Raw genomic sequence first — 11,338 nt, forward strand, 5'->3', positions numbered from 1 at the left:
TCCAGAAGGCCACTATTGACACCCTCAAGCAAGAGGGTAAGACACAGAAAGAAATTTCTGAACGAATAGGCTGTTCCCAGAGTGCTGTATCAAGGCACCTTAGTGGGAAGTCTGTGGGAAGGAAAAAGTGTGGCAGAAAACGCTGCACAACGAGAAGAGGTGACCGGACCCTGAGGAAGATTGTGGAGAAGGGCCGATTCCAGACCTTGGGGGACCTGCGGAAGAAGTGGACTGAGTCTGGAGTAGAGGGTGACACGGGAGTGGATTTTCTCTCCTGTCCCATCCCGCTCCCACAGAAAAATGTCTTGTCCCATCCCAATCCCAGGCCAGCATAACGAAAAAAATCCTGTCCCGTCCCACTCCTGGTAAATTGACTCCCACTCCCATCCCGCTCCCATTCAGAACGACTCCCACTCCTGTGCCACTCCCATTTTTGTTTTCTTCATTTAGTCTTTTGGCAATTTATTTCTTTGAAGGACCAGTTAGGTCCCTGTTTTTAGCTGTAGTAAAGGCCAGTTAAAGTAAAAAGAATAATAATGAAGAAATAATAAAATATCAAACAAGAAAACAGACCATGCATATCTTAGTTGAATAAACAAAATGTACCTAGTTGTATTTTACTTATTTATTAAGTGATCGTTTCCTTTGAACAATGACATCACTTTTATGTTTCAAGTTGCTGAAACAAAAGAAAAATGCACCTAGTAAGAGAACTGTACTTGGTGAACAAAAGTGCAAAAAGGCATTACCTTTATAATTTAGAAACTGTACCTCAATGGTTCACAGCCCTGGTCCTCAGGGACCCCTTCCCTGCAAGTTTTAGATGTGTGTCTGCTCCAGAACACCTGATTCAAATTCTGACATGACCTCCTATACAGGCATCAAGAATGGAGGGTCAAACTGGACAAAATTAATACAATAAAATCATCATTAAATAAATAAATGTTGTGAATGTCCCATAAGTGAAGTAAATGTAACATGAAAGAAATGTAACATTAAATGTGCCATTAAATTAAAGGTACCATTTATTTATTTAATACATCATTAGAAACAATAAATGTACCATTATATCATGAAATGGACTATAATGCAATTAAATATGCCACTGAATAATTAAGTATAATTTTAAAGACGACATGACGTAATTAGTGGTACACTTAATATTTAATGATGTATTAAATAAATTGTACATTTAATGGTACATTCAATTTTGTTTTTTTCACAACATGTTTATTTAATATCTTCCCTTGATGAAGACTTTCTACAAGGTCCGCGAGGGGACAAGGGGGATTTTTTCTCTTTTTTGTGTCCCCACACAATAGTCTTTGCGTTATTTCGCAATACTTTGTGGGATAGTTTCCAAACCAGATAACTGCAAAAATGAAACAAACACTCCACCCGTTTTGAGATTTATTGAGTTTTATTTTGAAATCAACCTTAAATAAAATTATCTTCAATCAGACTAAAAGACCGTTTTTATCCACAAGCTGTCAAACTACTGAACTCTGGACCATAAAACTGCACGAAACCACATCTGTGACACTTTATTTCCTTATTACTGCTGCATGATGTGTACCTTTTTTTGCACGCCATTAGTGTTTTTGTTTTTATCGTGATTTGAACGGTTCTTCTTATCCTAAGCATTTAATCGCATTGTTGACTGCGTGTTAACCTGCATATGACAAATAAACCATATCAATCACATATCAGTGTTTGTTTTATGAGCAGTTTGTCATCTGTGCTGTTGTTCCAAAATGCCGAACGCAAAAGTATTGCGTGGAGACGCAAAAGTAATAAATTTCCCCATGTCCCCTCACGGGCTTCCGTACCTTACCTCTTAAATCTTTAGTGCACATGCAGCAATTTTGTTGGTCAGATGAGACTTGACACATGTTGGTACTTTTGGTTTGATGAATGAAGAGATGCAGGGCTGATTTAATCCAGAATCTGTCTTACAAGTGTCCCTTAATCACTGGTGAACTTGATTACAACTAAACACGTTTTACAAGCAGCAGACTGCGTGTTAAAACCGCTACATTCAACTCTCCTGAAGGTCGGTAATATTTGCGACTTTCCTGTCAGCTCTATGAGTTTAATAGATAAGTCCTTATTTCTGACTTTACGTTACAAATCCAATTTTAACACGTCCAGTTCTCCACCTGCGTTTGCTCCCTCCATCATCCTGAACGCAGGTGGAAAACATCAAGCAGAAGCACTGTTGGCTTGTGGGTCGTGTAGTTCGTTTGACTCACATTATAGTATAGGCTTCTTGGAAAAAAACTACACAATGGCGGCGTCGATTCAAGTTTTTTTTTCTTAAAGGTTATAACAAAGTCTCAGTTTTACATTTCCAAAGACAATTGATCCAAGTTTATTTTCCCTCCTATTAGTTAGCTCCCGCTCCCGTCTGCTCCTGTTCATTTTTTATCCTGTACCGTCCCAATCACGTGATCTTTACTGATGCTGTCTCCCGTCCCGCGGGTTTCCCGTGGGAATCCCGTGACCCGTGGGAGTCCCGAAAAAATGTCAGCCTCTAGTCTGGAGTAGAAACATCCAGAGCCACCGTGCACAGGCGTGTGCAGGAAATGGGCTACAGGTGCCGCATTCCCCAGGTCAAGCCACTTTTGAACCAGAAACAGCGGCAGAAGCGCCTGACCTGGGCTACAGAGAAGCAGCACTGGACTGTTGCTCAGTGGTCCAAAGTACTTTTTTCGGATGAAAGCAAATTCTGCATGTCATTCGGAAATCAAGGTGCCAGAGTCTGGAGGAAGACTGGGGAGAAGGAAATGCCAAAATGCCAGAAGTCCAGTGTCAAGTACCCACAGTCAGTGATGGTCCGGGGTGCCGTGTCAGCTGCTGGTGTTGGTCCACTGTGTTTTATCAAGGGCAGGGTTAATGCAGCTAGCTATCAGGAGATTTTGGAGCACTTCATGCTTCCATCTGCTGAAAAGCTTTATGGAGATGAAGATTTCATTTTTCAGCACGACCTGGCACCTGCTCACAGTGCCAAAACCACTGGTAAATGGTTTACTGACCATGGTATCACTGTGCTCAATTGGCCTGCCAACTCTCCTGACCTGAACCCCATAGAGAATCTGTGGGATATTGTGAAGAGAACGTTGAGAGACTCAAGACCCAACACTCTGGATGAGCTAAAGGCCGCTATCGAAGCATCCTGGGCCTCCATAAGACCTCAGCAGTGCCACAGGCTGATTGCTTCCATGCCACGCCGCATTGAAGCAGTCATTTCTGCAAAAGGATTCCCGACCAAGTATTGAGTGCATAACTGTACATGATTATTTGAAGGTTGACGTTTTTTGTATTAAAGACACTTTTCTTTTATTGGTCGGATGAAATATGCTAATTTTGTGAGATAGGAATTTTGGGTTTTCATGAGCTGTATGCCAAAATCATCTGTATTAAGACAATAAAAGACCTGAAATATTTCAGTTAGTGTGCAATGAATCTAAAATATATGAATGTTAAATTTTCATCATGACATTATGGAAATAATGAACTTTATCACAATATGCTAATATTTTGAGAAGGACCTGTATATGGCTTTCATTTTGCATGGTAGTTTTAACTTGCACTTGTAGATGTAGCAAAGAACTGCATTAATTGACAATGGTTTTCTGAAGTGTTCCTGAGGCCACGGTAATATCTGTTACAGAATGATGTTGGTTTTAGTGAAGTGCCTCCTGAGGGGTCGAAGATCACGGGCATTCAATGTTGGTTTTCTGCCTTGCCACTAATGTGCGGAGAATCCTTTAGATGATATTATTAATTGTAAATGATAACATCCCTACATCCCTTGCCACTGTATGTTGAGAAACACTCTTAAAATGTTGGACTATTTGCTCACACAGTTGTTTATGAAATGGTGAACTTCTCCCCATCCTTGCTTGTGAGCAACTGAGCCTTACATCGATGCTCCTTTTATACCCATAACACTTACCTGTTTCTAGTTAACCTGTTCACCTGTGAAATGTTCCAAACAGGTGTTTTTTGAGCATTCCTCAACTTTCCCAGTGTTTTTGCCTCTGTCCCAGCTTTAATGGAACATGTTGCAAGCATCAAATTCAACATGGATGAATATTTGCAAAAAAAACAATAAAGTTCATCAGCTTGAACATTAAATATTTTGTCTCTGTTGTGTATTCAGTTTTATATAGATTGAACAGGATTTGTACATCATTGCAATGTCCCGTCTTCATTGGAATTGGGGTTGTAAAAAACTAAACTAACATCTAATTCTGTTAAGCGTATTATCCACTGACAATTCTTAACCAGTCCCATTTCATACCGGTTCTAAAGAATCCAGTTTAATCCAGTACAATACAATCATACAGTCAGATTCAGGTCCAGATCCACAGATCCAAATTCAGTCCAAATCACAATGCAAAAAGAGTCTGAATTAGTTAACTGTTAAATGGTAATTAGTTAAAGTTTATCTGTAAAGGGAAGCCCAGCGGTTTGTATTGATTTTGCAGCAATTCTTCATCCTCAGTATACATCGGGAAACAGTGAAAGTGAACAATCCTCTTGAAGGAGAAAGACACTTCCAACAGGGTCAGTATGAGTGACCATTTTACACTTGGGGCTGAGAGGAGGAGACAAAAAGAAATCACCCAAACACTGAGTCAGGATTAATCTCAACAGAAAAGAAAAACAAAAAGAGCACACCTAGGTAAGGATAGCTCTGTTAATGGGTGTGTTTAGGAGAGAAAACCATTTAAACACATAAGCGCTGGGCCATGAGTACTTTCTATGAGAAAGAAAAAAAAAGAGTACGCAGAGTTAAAGGTAGCAATAGCTCCATTAATGGGTCCAACCAGAAGACATAACAGCTAAACGATGAAGCAATGGGCCAGGAATACCTTCTGTTGAAAAGAAAGTACACAGATTTAAAGGTAGAAATAACTTTGTAAGTGGCTTCACTCAGGAACTTAATCCAGATAATTTTACAAAGAACACTGGCAATCATTTGCTAATCTTTTCATTTAATGTGTATTCAACATGTTCTACATGGACTGTTCCTTTGGGGCAGATTGGTGACATATGACAGGCTCCCTGCCTACCTGTTGCCTGGTCTCGATAAATAAAAGAAGATGAAAGGTACGGAGTCTGTGTCCCAGGGTGCAAAGACATGGCTGATGATTTTTCATTTACTTGCTCTGCAGCCTAAATTAAATTGGACAGCTGATCCTCCAGGGGGAGCAGTTCCAAGGTTTGATTTAACATTATATAAAAAGCAGCTAAATTAATTATCCTGCTGGATATGACCTTCACTTTGACATGAACATGTGGACAGCTCACATATAGATGCTTAAACACACACAAAGTAAACTAACTTGAAAGTCATCTGTGTCCCTACGAAGACAGGCCAAATCATCCTTATAAGTCCTCACAAGTACAACTAAACTGGGCCTGGAGCACCCTCACACTCGCTTCCCATTGCGCCTGTTCATTTGTCAGGAAGGTGACATCTTCAGATGAATTATGGGAGATGGTTGTCATCTTCTCCGGGGTCACATACGAAATGGCGAGCCCAGGCTGTGGGCTCCCTCTGCTCACGCTATCATACGTCAGCCATTTTAGAGGTTGAAAGCCTCGACGGGGGACCGAAACGACCTCAATTAAACCCCCATTAATATTAATACATTTTGTCGTTTCACGTGAGCTGCTGTTAATTAAATGTGTCCCTGGCTGTATAATGGGGGTCAGCTGGGGTCTCTAACATGAAGGTAATTTGCCACATTACAGCTACTGAACACAGAGCGGCTCTGAGTTTAAGTCTTAAATACAGCTGCAGAGGAGGCCGATTGCTGCTTATAACATTTACTCACATAAATAATCACACAATTTTTCCAGTTAGACCAGTGGTTCCCAAAGTTTGGATCAGGATCAAACTGTTGGTCTTGGTGCACGAATCAGAGTGCCTGGAAAGAATAATCTAAAATTAAATTTAAAAATGACACTCAATGCAACTTTTTTTTTCAATGATTTTTGCAAGATCCTAAGATATTAAAACATTTTTTAATTTTTGTCCTAGTGAAAACACTAATGCTTTAAAGATGGACAGATAAACACCAAGTAGTGCATAATTGTGCAGTTGAGAGAAACTAATGCAGGGCTTTCACATTTGTTTAGAAAAATGTGGTGTGCATTTGTATTCAGCCTCCTTTACTTTGATACCCAAAATAAAATCACCTTAAAGACACCATCTCCAGGAGTGAAATACAGCGGTGCAGCATCATGGTGTAGGAATGCTTTACTTCAGCAAGGACAGGGAGGTTGGTCAGAGTCAATGGCAGGAGCAATCCTGGAAGAAAACCTTTTAGAGGCTGCAAAAGACTTGAGACTGGGTCGGAGATTCACCTTACAGTAGGACAACAACCCTAAACATTCAGCCAGAGCTACACCGGGGTGGTTTAGATCAAGGCATATTCATTTGTTAGAATGGCCCAGCCAAAGACCAGGCCCAAATCCAATTGAGAATCTTGTACAAAAATCCTGAAGAATGTTCACAGATACCCTCAATCCAATCTGCGGTTCAGATACTTTGCAAAGAAGACAGGACAAAGATGTCCATGTACAGAAAACTATGTATCATTTGTTTGTTCTTTACAACTATACAGCACTTTGTGTTGGTCTATTGCACGAAACCCTAATAACATGTACTCAAATTTGCAGCTGTAACATGATAAAAAGTGAAATCTTTGGCGGTATGAATACTTTGTATATCCCCTTTACCAGGAATTATGTGTTTAGCCCTCAGCTGTAGTTCAAAGGTTCCAAAACATCAAACCTTTATGTCAATGCTTCTGCAGATCAGTTTTTCATGAGCTTCTAGCTTAAAGCTCCAAACGGTCATACTCACAAACACAATAAACATATGTTGTAGACCTTAATATGATTGGGGGATTCTTTAGATTGCACTCCGCTAAGTGCTGCCTGAGAGGTTTTATTCTGTGGTTCAACTGTATTGTCCCTGCAGATATTTTGGTGTTGTCCTGAGAGATAAGCCAGATCCAGAGTGGACGGTTAGATAAAAGCACCAGATGTTCAATCTAATCATGTTTATTTTTTTGCACATGGAAAATTCTGGACCCTCACACTGCTCTGATCTCTCTTGCTGCCCTCTTCATTTACCAAATGCAGATTACTTATGTATGGAAATTTATCCACATTGTATATATGACTATGAAAGTCTAAGCCATGACATCTGTTGGAAATGACCCAACCAGAAACAAAAAGGGCTTAACTCCATCATGATCAGTGCCGGTGCCTGTAAGGGCAATCCTCCAGCATGACAATAGCCGATCTCTGATGCATGAATGCAAGGCACTTAATGCGACCTTATCAGCAGAAGTCCATGTTGGAAATAAGCAATACTAATGCCAAGGTTCCACATTTTCCAGGAAATGAGCACGGGAACCATACAGAGAAGCTGCCGCCAGTTTGACCCCTTGATGATGGATGGCAGCCAAAGCCTGTAGAGTCACTCATAGCTGGATCCCCCCCTCCCGTTCCCAGGAACGAGTTAGCACTTTCTCACAAACACTAGCAGGAGCGCACATGTGCATCCCTCTGTGATAGCTGAGCCACTATTGTTTGTTTAGCCCAGCTGCAGTTGAAGTGACAGTGATCCAGAGCTATGGGGAGGATTAAACAGCCAGATTTAGTAAGGGAGACTGCAATGCTCTTCCGTTCCCTTTCAATCTGTTTTATATACAAGTTGCAAAGAGGAAGACTTTTCTCCTGTCCTTCATAAAGACCCTCTTGGATTCCAAATCATCTTACATTCCTGCTCCTCTTTGTCTGTTTTCATCTCTCTTCATCTTACCATCACTGTCCATGTAAATTATCATCCCACCCTGCCTCGAGGGGTCAGAGTTGAAGATGCTGGTGTATGATGAGATGGAGGGTGAACGCCTACACTTTGCTCCTTTGCATCCAAGGACAGGGGATTAAACACCCCCCCCCAGTTTGTTGTTGTCAATCTCTTACCTGCCACAGGAGGAATATTTGTGTGCATGCGAGTGTGTTCAGCAGTCCAGTGGTGTCTGCGCGGCAAATTAGGCTGTAGATCACTTTTAACAGGCTTTCTAGGGTCACGGTCCCATGGTCAGTTTGGGTGGGTGGTAGAAATGTCCTCCAGCAACAGATTGGTCTGCGAGTGGAAATGCAGAAAGGCGAGTGGCGTAACATTTGCGCGGGTTGTCATAACAATCACAGAGAGAGCTTTTATAATAGAGATCTCTTTGTCTTTCAAGTTCTGTACTTCAAATGTAATTTCCATCAAACATAAACAGGAGATCAGATAAAATCATACAGTGCCTTTCAAAATAATTCTCACCCCTTGAACTTTTTTTGGCAGGTTGTCATATTACAGCAAACTTCGATTTATGTTATTGGGATTGACAAAAACATAGTGGAAAACACAAGTGGAATTAAAGTAGTTTTCAGCCTTTTTACATATTAAAATCTAAAAAGTGTGGCGTGCACTTGTATTCAGCTCCCTGTACTTTGACACTCCCAAATAAAATCCAGGTATAAAGTAATATTCCAAACTTTATTCATGTCACAGAGCATTGTTCATTCAATTATCTGAAAATAGCTTATGACACATCTACAACCATTCGAAGACACAACCGTCCACCTGAAGTGACAGGCTGGTCAAGGAGTACATTAATCAGAAAAGCAGACATATTTGAAATTTTTGACATACAGTTGAAAACCAGGACTGCACATTACCATGAAACATGGTCGCAGCATCCTGCTATGGGGATAGTTTTCATTCGGCAATAAGGAACATCTGAAGCAGCTGCAAGGATCCACAGCTCAGGTGGGACAATTATTAGTCGTGCACTTTCTTAAGAGTAGCATGCGGAAAGCCATAGGTCTGCCACAAGCCATGTGGGGGACACAGCAAACCTGTGGAAGGAGATGCTTTGGTCACATGAGACTGACGCTAAACTTTTTGTCTGTCCTGCAAAATACCATACAGGTCCTTCTCAAAATATTAGCATATTGTGATAAAGTTAATTATTTTCAACAATGTAATGATGAAAATTTAACATTCATATATTTTAGATTCATTGCACACTAACTGAAATATTTCAGGTCTTTTATTGTCTTAATACGGATGATTTTGGCATACAGCTCATGAAAACCCAAAATTCCTATCTCACAAAATTAGCATATTTCATCCGACCAATAAAAGAAAAGTGTTTTTAATACAAAAAACGTCAACCTTCAAATAATCATGTACAGTTATGCACTCAATACTTGGTCGGGAATCCTTTGGCAGAAATGACTGCTTCAATGCGGCGTGGCATGGAGGCAATCAGCCTGTGGCACTGCTGAGGTCTTATGGAGGCCCAGGATGCTTCGATAGCGGCCTTTAGCTCATCCAGAGTGTTGGGTCTTGAGTCTCTCAACGTTCTCTTCACAATATCCCACAGATTCTCTATGGGGTTCAGGTCAGGAGAGTTGGCAGGCCAATTGAGCACAGTGATACCATGGTCAGTAAACCATTTACCAGTGGTTTTGGCACTGTGAGCAGGTGCCAGGTCGTGCTGAAAAATGAAATCTTCATCTCCATAAAGCTTTTCAGCAGATGGAAGCATGAAGTGCTCCAAAATCTCCTGATAGCTAGCTGCATTGACCCTGCCCTTGATAAAACACAGTGGACCAACACCAGCAGCTGACACGGCACCCCAGACCATCACTGACTGTGGGTACTTGACACTGGACTTCTGGCATTTTGGCATTTCCTTCTCCCCAGTCTTCCTCCAGACTCTGGCACCTTGATTTCCGAATGACATGCAGAATTTGCTTTCATCCGAAATAAGTACTTTGGACCACTGAGCAACAGTCCAGTGCTGCTTCTCTGTAGCCCAGGTCTGAGGAATGCGACACCTGTAGCCCATTTCCTGCACACGCCTGTGCACGGTGGCTCTGGATGTTTCTACTCCAGACTCAGTCCGCTGCTTCCGCAGGTCCCCCAAGGTCTGGAATCGGCCCTTCTCCACAATCTTCCTCAGGGTCCGGTCACCTCTTCTCGTTGTGCAGCGTTTTCTGCCACACTTTTTCCTTCCCACAGACTTCCCACTGAGGTGCCTTGATACAGCACTCTGGGAACAGCCTATTCGTTCAGAAATGTCTTTCTGTGTCTTACCCTCTTGCTTGAGGGTGTCAATAGTGGCCTTCTGGACAGCAGTCAGGTCGGCAGTCTTACCCATGATTGGGGTTTTGAGTGATGAACCAGGCTGGGAGTTTTAAAGGCCTCAGGAATCTTTTGCAGGTGTTTAGAGTTAACTCGTTGATTCAGATGATTAGGTTCATAGCTCGTTTAGAGACCCTTTTAATGATATGCTAATTTTGTGAGATAGGAATTTTGGGTTTTCATGAGCTGTATGCCAAAATCATCCGTATTAAGACAATAAAAGTCCTGAAATATTTCAGTTAGTGTGCAATGAATCTAAAATATATGAATGTTAAATTTTCATCATGACATTATGGAAAATAATGAACTTTATCACAATATGCTAATATTTTGAGAAGGACCTGTACATGGAGGAAAACTACCACTGCCCATCACCCTGAACACACCAGACCCACGGTGAAGCACGGTGGTTTAAGAATCATGCTGTGGGAAGAGGGAAACTAGTCAAAATGGATAGAGCTAAATACAGCTGAATCCTGGAAGAACATCTGATAGAGGCTGCAATAGGCTTGAAACTGGGGTGAAGGTTCATATTTGAGCAGGACAACCTTAAAGATGCAGCCGGAGCTACAGATCAAAGCACATTATGTATTTAAAGGGCCCAGTCAAAGTCCCGACTTAAAGCTAATCATGAATCTGTGGCAAGACCTGACAATAGATGTTCACAGTAGGGATGGGAAATATAAACTTATTTTAATCACAATATTTTGTGGTATTTATTGTGATAAAATTTTTTTTTTCCCTGTACACAGTGAGATTCACAATAACAAATACTGCGCTAAAATAAATCTTCTCATTCAGCAGTGCAACAATTTTGCTAAGCAGTACCTAATACCTGCTTTCAATCATATTTGCACAGAATGTATCATTGATCTCATGTAACAAAGAGAATTGAAGCCGTAAAACTAAATCCAAATCACAATCAGTTTTTATGAGGTGTAAAAAAATGCCACACATTGAGTTTGCTGCTTTAATCAAAGGATGACTAACTCTTATCTCAATAAACAACATAATTGCTGATCTTCAGTTTACAGATGCTCTCCCTCTATCTCACTAAAATGTTGGCAAGGTGCTGCAAATGTTTGGCATAAAAAAAAAGAAAAC

The sequence above is a fragment of the Girardinichthys multiradiatus genome, chromosome 19 (genome assembly GCF_021462225.1).
Source record: "Girardinichthys multiradiatus isolate DD_20200921_A chromosome 19, DD_fGirMul_XY1, whole genome shotgun sequence".
NCBI classification, from domain to species: domain Eukaryota; kingdom Metazoa; phylum Chordata; class Actinopteri; order Cyprinodontiformes; family Goodeidae; genus Girardinichthys; species Girardinichthys multiradiatus.